General features: G+C 36.2%; 1 long non-coding RNA gene across 1 annotated transcript in view; it reads right to left on the reverse strand.

Moving 5' to 3' along the window:
• The window catches only part of LOC106071398 (uncharacterized), a 37,995-nt gene that overhangs the window by 9,444 nt on the left and 14,123 nt on the right, over positions 1–14,428 (reverse strand). The window lies entirely within an intron of this gene.

Here is a 14,428-nt window from a genome sequence, read left to right on the forward strand (position 1 = left end):
GATCCCATTGACATTCTTTAAGCAATCAAATACTGGTAGAGAGAAAAAGAAGAAAAAGTGGAATGAGGAAATGTGGGTGCGGTATAATGAAACCTAAAGAAAAACCTAAGAGAATGAAAATGGAAGACGGGGAATTTTTTTTTAATAACTAGACGAGATAAAGAACAACGCATACGCCCTGTAGACGCCTGTAGATCACTGTAGCCAACTAAAGAATTATTTAAGTACTTTATGTTAGAAGTTAGAAACATTTAAATATGATTCTATCAGATCTAAAAAGTACATAACAATAAATATATGGTTAATGAAAATACTTTGCTTATCAATACTTTCTGTCCACCGCACACATCAAAAAGCTTGATATTTATGTGGATTTGCCTTCATGTGTCAAAATCGCCAATATTCAAATGTGTCCAATAAAGAAGGTACTTGAATTACAACGTAAGCAATGAAAAACCACCACTACCACCACCATCACTACCACCACCATCACTACCATCCTCACCACCAACAAGGGGAATCTTGAAAAGGATGATGGCTGATTTTGTATAAAAACATATTTATTTTATTGTGTCCAGGATCCGTTGAAGCTGTAACACTCTAACTTGTGCAATGTCGTAAATGTGTGTATGTTTCTATTGCTCAGGTAGTGTCTACGATTGCTAGTGTTCAACAGACTTAGATCTGTAACTACTAGGAACATAGCACACACAAAAATATCTTGATACTTTCAAACTAAAGCTTTTAGCTGGCATGTAAAAATAAAAATGCCAACAAATGTAATTCCGTATCAAATAGTATTGATCTATTTCACGGACACAATGATAGGCAATGATTAGTTTGCTCTAGCATTATAAAGCAATCTTCATATTTAGAACAAAGAAAAACACTTTTTGCTTTATTGAATTATAAGCCCATTGGAAATTAATATTAGCTAGCCTATAAAAAAACGCTTTGAGGACTACAGTCAATGTGTGATGCTATAAATCGGAGGTGGGGGTGGGGTGGGGTTTTACATGATGTTGTGGAAATTAAAAAATTCTATCTGAATTTTTTTTTTTTCAAAATAAAAATATTGATTGAGACGAAATGTTTAAGCACCCCCCCCCCCCTTTTTTTTATTTTTTGCAAGATGTGGAAAAAAAACAACCTTCTTTATTAAAGTCCTAAATGATGAAAATAACTCCATATTTCTTCAGTCAAATGCCTCTCTCTTTCTGTCTTTTAAATTCTCTCCCTCTCTCTCTTTCTGTCTTTTAAATTCTCTCCCTCTCTCTCTTTCTGTCTTTTAAATTCTCTCTCTCTCTTTTTTTTTTTTCTCTCTCTTTGTGAATGTTTCTAGGGAGAGAATCTTTGATAAGAAGTAGCCATCACTACAACAAAGGCTCATTACAATTCGTGATTACACAATCCCATAAAGCGACCACAATTTTATTTTTCATGGTTGTAACAATAAATAGTTCAGAGACGACCCTTGCATTCACATTGGAGTCAATTAGTGCACATTGGAGTCAATTAGTGCACATTGGAGTCAATTAGTGCACATTGAAGTCAATTAGTGCACCCAGACGCATGACATTAGTGTGTCTTATTTCACGTCATTTTTTTACTTGCTCACCATCTGGAGAGAAATGTTGAGTAGTCTAAATGTTCCGTGCACATCTATTATATAATGTAGATGGTAAGGTGTATGTATGTATGTATGTATGTATGTATGTATGTATGTATGTATGTATGTATGTATGTATGTATGTATGTATGTATGTATCTTACTTTAGAGATCAACAATGTTTGACCAATATTTATGAAACTTGCTCGGTCTAGTAGCCTATACGACACCATCTTGAGAAAACTCTCGATTTGTCTAAATATTACGTGAATTTCTATTATATGTATGTATGTATGTTACAACTAGAGATCAACTCTGTTTGACCCATCATTATGAAACTTAGCAAGAAAGTTCCTTAGATCATTGCGGGAGGCCGTAGTATAGGTTAGAACTAGCCCAGCACGCCACCACGTCCAAAGCCACGCATTAATGCTAGTTTAAATATATCATGGACCAGGCCTTGGGTAAAACATTCTGACACATTACCTTGGGTAAAACATTCTGACACATTACCTTGGGTAAAACTTTCTGACACATTACCTTGGGTAAAACATTCTGACACATTACCTTGGGTAAAACTTTCTGACACATTACCTGGGGTAAAACATTCTGACACATTACCTTGGGTAAAACTTTCTGACACATTACCTTGGGTAAAACGTTCTGACACATTACCTTGGGTAAAACATTCTGACACATTACCTTGGGTATAACTTTCTGACACATTACCTTGGGTAAAACTTTCTGACACATTACCTTGGGTAAAACTTTCTGACACATTACCTTGGGTAAAACTTTCTGACACATTACCTTGGGTAAAACTTTCTGACACATTACCTTGGGTAAAACTTTCTGACACATTACCTTAGGTAAAACTTTCTGACACATTACCTTGGGTAAAACATTCTGACAAATTTCATAACGACCGTCAATTATTACAAGTGTTATCGGTTGTGTGTGTGTGTATGTTTGTGTATTATATCGTTTGATGACCATTACTGTGGACGACAACTAAATAGTACTATTCCCTATTACATGTAATAATAATAATAATAATAATAATAATAATAATAATAATAATAATAATAATAATCTTTATTATCCGTAAGGAAATTTGTCTTACAATTTGTGCATTACACCAAACAAAAAACATTATAACTATAAGAAACCAAAGTGTACATTCACACCAGACTCACTCATAATTTACATGTGACAAAGTTTATACCAGATTGTTCTTATTTAATGATTTGATTGCCAGGGGAACAAAAGAGTGTTTGTGTCTGTTTGTCTTTGCTATCGGTGTCTTGTATCTCTTTTGTGATGGCAAAATCACAAAATCCTGACACAAAGGGTGATTCTTTATTTCGAGGATCTTGTTAGCTTTTTTAGAGATGTTTGTCTCAAACAACTGCCCAAATGGGGTTTGTTTTTTGCCAATGATTTTGCCAGCAGCATTTAGGATTCTATAAAGTTTATTTTTATTTTTAATGCTCAGATTGCCATACCAGGCAGTGATATTGAAACTTAAAATATTGCAGATGTGAGCGTGATAAAACATAGCCAAGGACTTTTCGCTAACATTAAACGAGGACAGTTTTCTTAGTAATCGTAATCTTTGCTGCCCTTTTTTGCTGATATAATCAGTACTCGGTTTTTATAACTGATAGTTAGTAAATACTATTGCAGACACAGACTTTGGAAGGGTTGTGCTATTGGCGAATCGGCCCCATTAATACGAATTGAGAGGGCCCTAAGAGGATCCGACCATTGTCACTAGACGGTCAGGTGTCCGTATTCAGTCTTGATGCCCCTGTGTGGCGACACACTTCTCAGACCTCGAATGCTGGCTCTGCTCTTGGCAGTAACTTGGCAGGTTAAAACTTGGTTTTTCCTACTCTGTCGCCTAACCCTAACCCCTATTTAGTCATTTTTTTTTTTACTATTCCCTTCGACTTATTTTTTATAATTGCCAACTACTCTACCCCTTCACCAACACATACCTTGTTTATCTTCTCGTCTGCTGCTGTTGTTACGTCATAGGTCTTTATGATTATGACCAAAGCATGCACGCAATTATATCACGCAGTCAGTCTGACTACACACTGTGTTCCAGGGGCTGAGCTCATTACTGCTAAACACCGGGTCAGTTACGCATGATTAATCTTCAGCAGAAATCATCCCCTTCCAGTCTTCCGTATGCCTTAAGTGTGTGTGTGTGTGTATGTTTTGTTTAGCATTAAATCTTAAAGTAACGTCTGTATCTTTTCTAACTAAAACTACGCGAGTGAAAGGTTTTTAGTGGGGTTTGTGTGGTTCTTGTGGCTGTAGCTTTAGTAGCTCTAGAGTCAGGGGCCAGGCGGGCTGTTGTAAGTCTGGTTCTGCTTGTTATTATCGACTCGTGCCATGACACAACGAACTAAAAGCTTTCCTGACGACTCACTCCCGGAGTTCTAAATAAGCTTCTTTTTTGTTCAACTCAAACGTGTTGAAAGTGTCCATAAAACAAGGAGTTGATAGCTGTGTATGTGTGTTATCACTGTTATGTGTGTCTAGAGACAGCTACTGGGTCTGAGGTACCGCACAAAATGAAGAGACAATAAAGAAATCGTCAGATGTGATAAAAAGAAACCCACCAATCGTATTAAAACATCCGAGTTCCCATGAAATAACGTATACACTTATGCAGCGATTATATTTCCATGACGTATACACTTATGCAGCGATTATATTTCCATGACGTATACACTTATGCAGCGATTATATTTCCATGACGTATACACTTATGCAGCGATTATATTTCCCAAAATGTTTGAATTCGTATTTCATAACGTCGCAAGTAAGCAGCGAAATAAAATACGTCATTAAGCTTAAGATAATAAGATAAGATAATAAGGCTAATAATCATAAAAACAAGCTTTTAATTACTCGTAATCATTGCAATTAAACGCAACGCAATTAAATAAAATCTAAATAGTACATAATTAATACCAAGTCAATACTAAACAAATACCTAGATTTAAAACCAAAGTAAAACCTAGATAATACCAAAATAACAGGTGGATAACATTTAGAAAAAAAAAACAAAGATAAAACATAGGTGGCATTGTCGTCATTTGGTCTTAGGACAGACGACTCCAGAACGTGAGACTGAAAGATTGTGTTATTGTAGTGAGTTAGATTTTGTTAAAAAAATAATATTACTAAAGTCTAGTACATTTATTTGATCTCATATCAACTTGATTTTGTCTATATTATAATAAAAGTTCTATTTAGTCTTGTTCATAAAGAAGTTACTCAAGTCATTTCAAGTTGTATTAGTTTAGATCTAATAAACCTACAGCTGTTTAGTTGTCTACCAGCAGTTTGGTGCTACAAATCCATGACTTGTCTATACCAAGATAACACACAGATATACACATAGGTAACACATAACTCTAGAATGATATAGAACAACTAGTATACTGGCTTCAATTCTCATGAAAAACCCGCATGACTGTGTGTAAAACAAGGTATGTGTGACAATGTGTATGTGACAGTGGGCATATATGACAAGTAATACCATATAGAGGTTATAACAACAGCAACATTTGGCCAAAACAAAGAAACAGATGCTACGTGGGTATCTAATAATATTTCATTTACTATAAATAAAAAAAAACATAACCTAGTTCTTTTGTTGTACTGCCTTCATTTCATGTATGAGTTAAGTAAGGCATGCATACCTGGACATTTAGGGATGAAACTGGCCACGTTGATAGCGCTTTGGATTGACCAGTAGGTAGGAGAGCATCTAGCTGAGATGATTTCTTTGTAACACTTCCCCGTATCAAGTTCGTTCTTCATAAGGCGAAGAGAGAGAGAGAGGAGAGGGAGAAAGAGGAGAGACGGAGAGAAAGGTAACAATGAATGAAGAAATACAATATCGTATTGAAACACATATGAATCAATAAATATCTTAACATCAACACATAGATCTAGGTAGCTAGGTGTGAATCAATCAATATCTCCTGTGTTTCTAATATATAAAGCAGGTAAAACAAAAGATCGTTCACAAAATATACAAATATTACGCCATAGATTCCTTTCATGTGTCACCACCACCAACAGTGAGGTACACCTAACACTAGTGAACCGCTTGTTGAGCTTTCAAGCAATACACAAGTCAACGGCTCGAAGCCACCTTTACCTATATTTTAAAAATAAGTATACACTCACTAATCCATATAATTGAAAAAAACGCTATATTATGGCCACCTGGTCGATTTGTATGCGCACTACTAATCTGTCTCTTCGATAGTCCTGGGTTCGAATCCCCCCCCCGCACCTAGGTCCTACGAGAAGTTTGTGCTAGAATGAAGACTAATAATTGTCCATTCTGAAAGAGTATCCGAAACATGTAAAACAGAGCCATAAATATATATGTTTGCGAGATAACGAATTAAAGTAGCACAGTCTTAAAACGTTTAGAGTACACCAACACAATATTAACCCTAACCCTATACAAATACAATATTAACCCTAACCCTATACAAATACAATATTAACCCTAACCCTATACAAATACAATATTAACCCTAACCCTATACAAATACAATATTAACCCTAACCCTATACAAATACAATATTAACCCTAACCCTATACAAACACAATATTAACCCTAACCCTATACAAATACAATATTAACCCTAACCCTATACAAATACAATATTAACCCTAACCCTATACAAATACAATATTAACCCTAACCCTATACAAATACAACATTATTTTATCCAAGACATGTGTGCAACTTTCCATTTCCCCAAATCTAGTTTCTTAATTAGATATTTCTCCTGCCATGCTACAAGTCATTTTATTTATTTTCATAATGACGTCACCACCGGTCACGTGATTAGACAGGATGATGGGATAGCGACCTACTTCTTGAAATGGCGAGCGTTCCTTCTTTTTTTTTTTCCTGCAACGTCTGTTTTATTTTGTTACGGCTAAGAACTGTGTACACGGGCGAAACAACGAGAAGGCAGTACACGCAGGACGAGTGTTTTATACATACTATATAGTTCAAGGTTTACTTCTAATATTCTGACCATCTGGGCTAAGTTGCAATACAGCACCCTCGCTATCTCCCTCTTATACTTCTGACGGAAGCTACACAAATCTCGTTGCTCTTAGAGACAAAAAAACAACACCATCTGTGCTTCCTATTAAACTCTATCTTCTCATCTCTACCTAATTCCCTTCGGTGCAAACTATTTAATAAAAGAGAGAGAGAGAGAGAGACCGAGAGATATGCCGATGAAGAGCGCACTCCTACTGCAGCATACGTTACAGAAATGAACGAAAGAAAGCTTAGCCCCTGGACAGTCACCTCTCCCCCTTCTCCAAGTACTCTCTCTCTCTCTCGCCCTCTCTCTCTCTTTCTCTCGCTCACTTCTAAAGTCTATCAGCAGAACCTGCTGTGCCTCCAACAGCTCACCCAACATGTGTGCTCACGAGAAGCTAAGAGATGCTTCAAATTCTCACCTTTTTCCTTCATCACCGACAAATTACGAACTCTTCCACTTCAACAAACAGCCTCCCACCCCCGTGACACACATCTGAATATCAGACACATGTCTAACTTGACACACATCTGAATATCAGACACATGTCTAACTTGACACACATCTGAATATCAGAGACACATGTCTAACTTGACACACATCTGAATATCAGACACATGTCTAACTTGACACACATCTGAATATCAGACACATGTCTAACTTAACACACATCTGAATATCAGACACATGTCTAACTTGACACACATCAGAATATCAGAGACACATGTCTAACTTGACACACATCTGAATATCAGAGACACATGTCTAACTTGTAACAAACGTATTGACGTCTCTCCGAAACTTTCAGGAAACTCTTTGACAAGTGACTCTCTTACTTCGGTTAATAGATCCTATAAAACTATTTCTTGGACAAGTGACTTTCTTACTTCGGTTAATAGATCCTATAAAACTATTTCTTGGACAAGTGACTCTCTTACTTCGGTTAATAGATCCTATAAAACTATTTCTTGGACAAGTGACTCTCTTACTTCGGTTAATAGATCCTATAAAACTATTTCTTGGACAAGTGACTCTCTAGAGTAACGATAACATGGTTAAAACTAGACTCGGAGACCCAATACTAACAGCTCGAAGACAATGTGTTGATATCATTTGATGTTGCAACATATCTCAGAAATATTTCCCAACAGGGGGCGCCCTGTGTCTTGTCTGGCTCTTCTAAGAGTTTCAATTTTGCTTTAATGTGGCATCTAGATCTAGCTCTATTGACTCTATTTCAAGAAGTGTCTTTCTGATGCTAATGAATGTTATGAATATGGATTGACGTCTTTTAATTCAATAAATGAAACATTTATTATCAAAATGTTAGTTATAATAAACAGCTTTATAGCACAATGCATGATTATATATTTTAATTTTGTTTTTACAATGAACCAAATTTCGGTATTTTATTATTATTATTTTTGTATCTAAGCTCAACTCTGCAATGCTTTTTTATTTTTGTCTCTAAGCTCAACTCTGCAATGCTTTTTGTATCTAAGCTCAACTCTGCAATGCTATTTTATTTTTGTATCTAAGCTCAACTCTGCAATGCTTTTTTATTTTTGTATCTAAGCTCAACTCTGCAATGCTATTTTATTTTTGTATCTAAGCTCAACTCTGCAATGCTATTTTATTTTTGTATCTAAGCTCAACTCTGCAATGCTTTTTTATTTTTGTATCTAAGCTCAACTCTGCAATGCTTTTTTATTTTTGTATCTAAGCTCAACTCTGCAATGCTTTTTTATTTTTGTATCTAAGCTCAACTCTGCAATGCTATTTTATTTTTGTATCTAAGCTCAACTCTGCAATGCTATTTTATTTTTGTCTCTAAGCTCAACTCTGCAATGCTTTTTTATTTGTGCTCGAGTTCTCGTAGAGTTCTATGTAGCACTGACAGTCTCGTGCAGTGGCTGATGGGAAACGTATTAAAACGTTACGGAACTGGCACAAGTTAAAATGTTACAGCTTCAAGAAACTAACAGAAAAAAAAATCAAGACACTTGGCTCTTCAAGAGTTAATTGGTTTACTCAGTCAAGACACACGAGGCTTGAGCCCGACTGCTCGCGCCTATCAGGTGACGCGTCTAAAAGCTTGTATATTTTCGAGTTTTTCTGCTCACTCTAGGTGCTAGGCCCATACAAATGCCTGCTCCTTCTGTAACGAGGGGTGGGCAGAGACGGGAAGGGTACGGGAAGGTGGGATTAGTGGAGGATCAAATGATCAACCCAGTTTGACACGAGAGGATCTATGTGAAATGTAAATATATCGTTTGGTTGGATCACTTGAGATTATTGTCACATTTTGACACTGTTACTCTACAAACTTGAAATATATAAACACAGAAGACAAACTGGCAATATAAAAGTATCTACAGGAAGAGAGATACTGTACGTTTTCAGAAATGCCTAAGTAGGCAATAAAAACTAATAAAAAAAAAATAAAAAAATAAATCTCATTTCATTTGTAAAACTGAAGCACATTTTTTAATTCACCGAAAACTGATTAAAAAAAAATATTTTTATAAAATACTTCGTCTTTTTTTTACAAAAAAAACAAAACAATTATTACAATTGTCGAGGATGTCATGACCCCAGAGCTAGCTCCACTTCTAGAAGCAAAGAAGTCGAGATGTAGATCTCTGTTGGAACTAAACCTTCATTCATAGAGAATGCAAAAAACCAAAAGTGCTTTGAAAGTTCAGTTCCAGAAAAAAAAAAAATATTCAGAAAAAAAATCCCCGCACCTTCTCCACTATTCACAAAACGTCTCCCGAGGTCACATGACGTTCCCGCCAAGTGTCAAAACGTCTGTTTATGTAAGTCAAGGAGTAAATTGAAAGACTTAGCGGGAAACTCAATCCGTGAACATTCTTAGCGGCTTCAATGGTTAGTGCTGTAAGTTGGAAAGAGAGAGGAGCTTCTTCCTCCAAAGTGGACAACGTTGACCTCTCTCTTTCTCTTATACACACTCTCTCCCTCTTTCTCTTACTCTCTCTCTTGCTCTCTCTCTTTTAGACATTCTAGAAAAATGATTGCACTCAAATAGGTTAACAAATGAATTAAATTAGTTAAAGAACAACATTTTTTAATTCAATGCTAACATTATCCAGACAAAATACAACATTACAATTACATTAGCATGACATCTTTCTGATCTAATGACACTGGAGAACAGTTAGGAAATACAACTTTAGGAAAGAAATATGTTTTTTCTCTTTGTGCATCAAATAAAATTAGTTCAAATTGTAAACTGCTTTATTATCATTTTTTTTTTGGCATAGAGTCAAACTCACATGAAAACAGTGCATACACACCCATACAGAGAGAAATATTGTTTTTAGCATTTCATTTTAAAAGAGCTTGTATCAATGAAAGAAATTGAAAGTTACTATTTGTACATGAAACGTGTGAATGAAATGGCTTGAAATCTTCACTCTAGTATGAATCACTTCTACCGTAAGGACAACACACACTTGGTGTGAATGGAGACATTTATTTAAAAAAAAATACTACATAATCTGTGTTTGATTTGTTGTAAGAAGGGGGTTTAGCGTCTCAGTAAGTAAAGAAACATATTTACACTGTCACACCTGGCTAGAGTTTTCTCTGGATTCGATGTCGGTACCCACTTGTGTGTTATTAGTTATGTGTTGAACACTTAGAAATTGTTGAGTTAAAGTAACAGTTGACAAATAGTTTGTTTCATATGCACCTTTCACATCACGTGTTCCAGATAGTGGAGCATGCTGAGAAAAGTCAATACAGTCTGAGTCGAGCTACTGTTATACTTACATTTGGGAGTGAGGAGGAAGGGGGGCAACCAGCTGCAAACACAAAAATGTTGAATATCAAACAAAAAGAAAAACATTGTCAGTTGAAAAACAAATTATGCCTTCAGGCAATAAGAAATAAAATGGGTTAAACTAGAGCGAAGACTTTCCGGCCTATGTATCGTGTGATTCAGGTGATGGAGAGATGTATACAACTTCTAGTGTGCATTCCCAATGTCATTATACTCATTACAATTTAATAGTTAGCCGTTTACATGGATTGGATAATTGGATTGCTTTAAGCCATGCGTTTACTGCGAGATGGTCAGTCAAAATAGCCACCGTACATTGCACTGGTTGATCAATCTCTTAAGTGGCTATATTCAGATACTTCTACAAAATATCTTCCGAACACCATTTGTGGACAATACCTGGTTTGAACCCTTAACCTATCTCCCCGTTGACCCACTGACTTGTCCCCAACCAAAGACAATTTCTAGCCGGTCTATAATGACTTTACTGTCGTACCTGATGACTAAGCCTCGTGTTGTTACTGACGCCACACGTCACCATGTGTCGATGTATGTTTGGGTGTAAGTGTGTGATATGGTAGGTCCTTCTGTCACTATCCCTTTCTTAATAATGACATTTAATATTTGTTCCACGAAAAGAAATATAAACCTAAATATAACTGTGATGAAGTCGTCAATATTTTAAAATATGTTTGTCTATTGTAGACACTGAGCAACTAGATCTGTTTCACTTGGCACAAGATGTGATATCACGTGACTCTCTCTGGACAAGGCAATACTTTCTGTAGAGTGGAAGCTAAAGGAAATCTCCACTCCAAACTCAGCTATCATGTCAGGAATACTTTCTGTAGAGTGGAAGCTAAAGGAAATCTCCACTCCAAACTCAGCTATCATGTCAGCAATACTTTCTGTAGAGTGGAAGCTAAAGGAAATCTCCACTCCAAACTCAGCTATCATGTCAGGAATACTTTCTGTAGAGTGGAAGCTAAAGGAAATCTCCACTCCAAACTCAGCTATCATGTCAGGAATACTTTCTGTAGAGCGGAAGCTAAAGGAAATCTCCACTCCAAACTCAGCTATCATGTCAGGAATACTTTCTGTAGAGCGGAAGCTAAAGGAAATCTCCACTCCAAACTCAGCTATCATGTCAGGAATACTTTCTGTAGAGCGGAAGCTAAAGGAAATCTCCACTCCAAACTCAGCTATCATGTCAGGAATACTTTCTGTAGAGCGGAAGCTAAAGGAAATCTCCACTCCAAACTCAGCTATCATGTCAGGAATACTTTCTGTAGAGCGGAAGCTAAAGGAAATCTCCACTCCAAACTCAGCTATCATGTCAGGAATACTTTCTGTAGAGCGGAAGCTAAAGGAAATCTCCACTCCAAACTCAGCTATCATGTGTGTGTGTATGAATGGAACCAAGAACCAGTGGCGTAGCTAGGGAGGTGGGGGGGGGGAGAATTGTCCAAATTTGAAAATACTCCCGGGCCCAAACTTGAGGGTCCCCCAAATGAGTGTCCGAAATTTGTTTTTACATTAAACATTACGCCATTATCTTATGTCATGATGTCGAATGTCAAAATGCAGGGGCCCTAAACAGGTCAAGCCCGCCTTCATTGAGGTTTTATAAGTCCAGCTTCGTTTTGTATTATTTCGCTTTATTTTTAAAATATGAAATGTTTGAATCAAAAGTAAATCGTAGCTGCTAAGTTCGTTATAACGAGATTGCCTGCAGTATTCTACAGAAAACAACAGCATGAAAAAAACTATATGACAAATGTCAGATGCCATTATCATGTCAGAATTATAATTATTATGATTACTGCTGACATGACCACGCTCGTAGCCAAGGACTGCTCCATTTGTATGTGTATGTATTTGGTCCGTGATTCGCACTTTGCACCATCCTACACGAAATGCAAATTAAATTGGGGGAAACATTAAGAAAAACATATTAATGTATCATTAGTAGATGTAGATAGTAAATCAAAGAACATCTCTTGCAATATACAACTCGCTAAAACAAAGATTACATTCTCAGAAGAAAATATTTCAAGTGATTCTGGCGCTTCACAAATACAGGCGATTAAAACATTTTCTGTTTTGAATTTTGATATACAATAAAATGCAACATAAAAATAACACTAAAAAATAAATAAAAAAAAATATTTCTAAAGGATTTCAAGATCAATGTTAAAGAAAGAAAGATTTAAGGGTGTACAAAGCAATAAAGAAGGAACATTGGCTAGATATTGAAAAGACAAACGTGACGACTCATATTTTCAAGGTTGTAGACTTTGTGCCCGTTCTTTATATCTGCAGTACTCACTCTCATCATCAACTTTATATCTGCAGTACTCACTCTCATCATCAAAATCTTTTCCTCCAGCCCAACCCCCCCCCCACCCCAAAAAAAAAAAAAGGTGAATTTTTTTTTATTTTTATTGAATGCGTCAGGAACAACCTGAACATGAAGCTAAATACTGATGAAACTCACTCGCTGCTCAAACGTACACATTGATGGCAATGTGAAGGTCATAACCATTCAAGATGTTTGGTGAATTAGCCGAAGGTTCATCGAGGTCCTCCTCCCCCGCTGCCCCTCACCACCGACACCACCCTCAACCACAGTAGACTATGTTTTTGTAACTCCAAGGGCTGGTGAAGTTATCAGCTGTCGACTGTGACGGGGGAAGGAAGGAGAGAAAAAAAAAAGAAAAAAAAAGGGGGGGGGAAGAAGATGAAACAGTTTTACTATCATAAAGAAAAATGTGGAAAAGTGTGGTGTGTATGTGTGTGTGTACGGGTGGGGGTAGGAACTCTAGTGCACTCTTTAAGTTTCAAGTTTGTAACATTTTAAAAAATTGTTGAATTTACAATATTGAGGCTTTTTAACCTTGTATCCTACTGATGTTGAGCTGTAGAATTTGTTATTTGATTGAAGATTTTATTTTCTGGCTGTAGAATTTGTTATTTGATTGAAGACTTTGTTATCTGACTGTAGAATTTGTTATTTGGTTGAAGACTTTGTTGTCTGACTGTAGAATTAGTTATCTGATTGTTTCTTACTCAACGCAAATTATGTTATCTTAGATTTATATATATATTCAATAAAGACTTTTTATTCATTGACTGGAAACCTTTTTTGTAATACGCAACTTTATAAAGTATGCTGTTTCGATTAGTGGTGTTGAAATACACACATAGTACCTACAAAATTTTCAGTCAGTGTAAATAAATTTCAAAATCTACAGAGTATATCCCCAAGGTCATCCTGTCTGCTGTACGATTCCTCTATGTTTAATTGCTATTGCATTTTTTGACAAATGATTGGATTGAAATAGCGAATGATTCTAATAAATCAAATTGGTTTTTAGTTTTTTCCCATCTGCACTGAGCATTTCAAAACATAACTTTCAAAAACGTGTATTAAAAAAAAAAAAGCAAGCGTTAAAAATGGCTTTCCTATTATACACTGACTTATATCTCACTACGTTATCAGAAAAAGTACAATTATTTTTTGTTTGGCAATGTTTTGAAAAGACCGAGATAAAACTGAGGTGTCATGTTAATTGTACAATTTGTTGATTTGTTTTGTTTTGTTTTTTTAACCCATGGGGTAGATTGTACCAATTAGCACTTGGGAATGATGATCTTGTCTAATGCTGGCCTATCCAGGATCGACTATCCACCTTCCTGACTCTGCAGTTGACTTAGTGCGAGGCTTCTTTCACTATCTACAGAGCCTACCTATGCGCAACCTTGCTCAGGCTTAGCCATGACTAAACCTGGACATCCGACTTCTTTCTGCCTAGCATCGGCTGCCACCTCATCGTTCTTCCCAGTTTTCTATTCGTCAAAGCCACATCCATATTTTTTTTTCTCCACCAATGCATATTTGATGATTTTCC

This window comes from Biomphalaria glabrata, chromosome 1, assembly GCF_947242115.1.
Source record: "Biomphalaria glabrata chromosome 1, xgBioGlab47.1, whole genome shotgun sequence".
NCBI classification, from domain to species: domain Eukaryota; kingdom Metazoa; phylum Mollusca; class Gastropoda; family Planorbidae; genus Biomphalaria; species Biomphalaria glabrata.